Here is a 4,387-nt window from a genome sequence, read left to right on the forward strand (position 1 = left end):
AACGAGTCAGGCAGAGAAAAAGAAATACCACATGTTCTCACTCATTGGTGTGAGCTAAAAATAAATTAATTCACCCACATACACACACAAAAAAATACCGGGGGTGGGGGGGAAGAAGATATAACAACTATACTTTTTTGAAGTTGTTACAACAAGCAAATGGAAAGGACATTCTTGGGTGGGAGGGGAGAGAGGGAGGAGGGAGGGAGGTGTCGGTGATGGGCCATAATAATCTAATACATTGTATATTGACAAAATAAAAATTTAACGAAAAAAAATAAATAAAATAAAATAAAATAGGATTCAGTTGCCAAAAATAAATAAATAAATAAATAAATAAATAAATAAAATCACAGTGGTCTGCAAAAAAAAAAAAAAAGATTGAGATGCCTATTATACAGTCATGTGGTGATTCAGAATCAGCAGTTAGATAAATATTAAATTTGGGAAATACTGATTCGCAACCAACTTTCATAAAAGCATCTATTTCAGGAAGGTTACTTATGAGTATTACTTAGTTATAAGCACTTGAAATTAACTCTGGTTTCATTACGCAGTACAATAGCATATGGAAGAGCCCACAGAATCACTGGGAGTGGTGAAGAACCAGAATTTGGTCTAAGTAATCAAGGAAATCTCCCTAAAACATCCCAAACCAGAACTGACTCTGAGAAGAAAACTGCTAAATATATTTTGGAATGATATTGTTCTCCAGTTGGGCTTGAACTACCAACATTTTGGTTTCCATACTGTATGGAGACCAGCCTGCCTCTGGTAGCCTGTTAACTACATTGAACTCCTTCCATAATAGAGAGTGCAATTATTTGGAAATAGATTATTGTTTTAAATAGGGTTCTCCAGAGAGACAGAGCCAATAAGATGTATGCAAAGAGATATATGAGAAGGGATTTATTAGAGGAATTGGTTCACTTAATTTCGGAGCCTGAGAATTCCGATGATAGGCTGTCTGTAAGCTAAAGTACCAGGGAAGCCTGTAGGGTGGCTCCGTACAAAGGCCTCAGAACTAGGGAAACTGATAGAAGGGCTCAATCCAGGTCCAAAGGCTATAGAACAAAGGAAGCTGATGGTATAACTCTTAGTCCACTAACAGGAGGCCACCAGTACAAGTCCCAGAGTCCAAAGGTTAGCCACCCTGGAGTTCTGATGTTCAAGGGCAGGAGAGGAAGGGCACCTGGCTCCAGAAGAGACAGCCCATATTCAAATTCACCCTTCTTCCACCACTTTGTTCCATCTGGGCTCCCAGCAGTTTGGATGGTGCTCACATACATTGAGGGTAGAACTTCCCTACTCAATCCTCTGACTCAAACATCAATCTCCTTTGGAAATACCTTCACAGACACACCAGCCATTTGATTGGGCAGCCCAGTCATTCCAATCAAATGCCAGACCACATGGGCTTCCCTTTTAGCAGAAGCGGGACCAGCTCAATGCCTACTGAAGCACTGAGAATAATTAATGCTTTACCAACTATATGGGTATCCCTTAATCCAGTCAAGATGACATCTAAAACCAACCATCACAATGATTAGATTATTATTCTGTATTTGTATTTGCTTTTTTCTGCCCACAATGTTTTTTGCCAGCACAACTGTTCATAGACTTACCAAATGTATTCTACATCAAGAAGTACTATATAATCTAACTTCTGATCAAGAAACTTATTTTATGGTAAAAGAAGTAAGAAAATGGACTAATGTTTATGGGATTCCTGACTTTACCAAATATCCCATTACCCAGTAGCAGTCTGCCTTACAGAATTTTGAAATGGCCCACCAAATATTGTTATAGTGCCAGCCAGGAGACAGCACTTTATGAATTTGGGGTGCTGAGTGTGTAAGAGAAGTTATCTGCTCTGAAGCAGTAACCAGTTTATGGTACTGAAGTTTCCAAAGCCAGAATACACGAGTCTGGTAAGTAAGGGGCAGAACGGGAATGACTCGTCTCACGAATTCACCTACTGGCTCACATAAAAATTTTGCATCCCACACCAGTCCCTTTCGGCTCCACTGGCTTAGGGGTCTTGGTAGATGAGGGAGGGCTGCTTAAAACTGGCTTAATTGAATTGGAAGCCAAAGTTGCTACTTCTCTATTCCTGATTCTGAAAACTCAGGATGAATAGTCAAAAATAGGATTATGATATGTCAGGAGTGACTGATCTTAGCTATAATGGTGAAATAGTGTTGCTGCTACACAATGGTATCAAGAAGGATGTTGATGAAAACATCCTTCTGGGGTGGTGCTTAATACTGCCATGTCCAGTGTCAAAAGTTGAAGGGGCATGGGTCTGGATCCCTGTACCAGCCAGCTGCCAAAGAAAAAAAAGTTAAAGGAAATCCACAGCAACCTAACATGGCAGGTCAATCTCAGGACTGACTCGTTTTCCCAGCATGGACCGTGTCCTTTCTTGGCCAAGGGGCAGCTTTCTCAGGATAGAGGTGTGGGTAAACCCTTGGCTGAGGGCAAAAGAAACTTGAAATTGATAGTAGAGGAGGCAATACAAATACACCATCAGATCATCTACAGAATTAAGACTAGCATCTACCCATACTTTCTTTCATGTGTATATTCGTATATTTTAACAGATTTTCCTGCATTTTTTGTCCATTTTTCTTATCATTTACAGTGTACTTAAGTAGTGGCTAGTTTTACATATTAGTCCATAGTTTATAGAATATTGAGACAAGACCATGGCACAATTCCAGGAGAACTGGACATCTTCCAGAAAGCTTCAGTTTCAGTCTGGGTTAGACTTCAGTTTGTTCTCTTTATATGGGGAAGAAAAGTTACTTTAGGTTAAGTGGGAGCATTTTCCTCTAGAACTTTAAGTATGGGGAGAAGCTTGTAAGTTGATGTTGGGCTGCCAAAGGTTTGGCTTATACTACACATTTGTGATTCCTTTTGGCTACATAGCAACCAAGCTCCTTTCTATATTTGAGGAATTCTCCACTTATGAGTCTTGGTGTAGGGCAAAGAGAGTCTATCGCTATAGAGGCTGAGAATGTTAGACATTTAGCAGCTTCCCTAAATGATAGAACACTCTTATGAGACTTAGGTTCCGAGCTGGACTTTGACCAAGGCTTAGTGATGCAAGAAACCAAGAACCTTGTGACTGTGACAGTGACAGCCATTATTTCTCTATAAAAAATTAAGGCTGAAACTTAGTTTGGAAATTTTCCTTTGAATTGTGAGCCTGAAATTGGGCTCTCCAGTCTTTCCAATGAGTCTATAACCTATTCAATATCCTTTTAATAAACTCCTTTTCTGCTTCACTCTAGTTAGAGTTGCTAGAAACCATGAACTCCAACTACCGTAGCATTTGTTGAGGTAGTTGACAAATTTTGCCACTGTTAAGAATTCCTTTTTGAAAATTCCTTTAAACAACCCCCTTTAAAAAATTTGTTTGTAAAAGTTAGCCTTGGAACTCATATTTTAAAACATTTTAATATTAAGCAAAATGCATTTATTAACATCACTACTTCTAGGATCTCCAGGTTGAGCATCACCAAGATGAGATAAACAAAGTACAGACTTTAATTCTTTTGCAATAAATGCAATAAAACTTTAATTCAAATGAAGTTGGAAGAAGGACTTTTACCTCAATGTAAAATACCAACTTATAAGCAATGAAGTTTTATTATTTCCAAGTACTTATAGCAAGTAACTACATCTAAATACCATCAAAGCTTTAGTAGAAATGCTAAAAAATATAATAGAAATAACCAGAAATCTGCCAAACTAGATTTATAGACTATATGTTAATATAATTGTGTGATTTTGTTGGAAGGGATCTGTATTATTCAGGATACTTTCTCTTTCAAATAATAGAAACTCAATTCAAACTGGCTTACGTATAAAAGGAAATGTGTTGGCACCTAAAATTGAAAAATCTAGGGTTAACCTGGCTTCAGACATTGCTAGACGTATGGGCTGAAAAAAGGACCAGGACTCAGTCTACTTCTCTCCATTACTAGGCTGTGATACCCTCTGCAGTGGTTTCATTCTCAGGCAAGCCCACCCCTACTGCTAGCAAGATAGCTGCCAGAAGTTCTGGGCCTCTATCTTATCCTTTCAGAACCTGTGAAGAAAAGGATTTCTTTTATCCCACAGTTTCTTTAAAAGGTCTTAGGACTGACTTAAGTTTTCCCAGCATGGACCATGTGTACTTTTATTGGCCAAGGAGATAGAAGCCACTGAATGGCTTTATCAGGATCATGTGCCCATTGCTGGAACCTGAGGATGACATTAGGTCTACCAAACCTCAGAGATGTGAGGGAGAGGTGGTTCAACAAAGAACACTGGGATACTCTTACCAGAAGGAGGAATAGAGAGCTGGCCAGGTGGAAATAGCCGTTTCACTAGAGGACCT

The sequence above is a fragment of the Galeopterus variegatus genome, unplaced genomic scaffold, assembly GCF_000696425.1.
Source record: "Galeopterus variegatus unplaced genomic scaffold, G_variegatus-3.0.2 Scaffold7640, whole genome shotgun sequence".
Classification (NCBI taxonomy): Eukaryota; Metazoa; Chordata; class Mammalia; order Dermoptera; family Cynocephalidae; genus Galeopterus; species Galeopterus variegatus.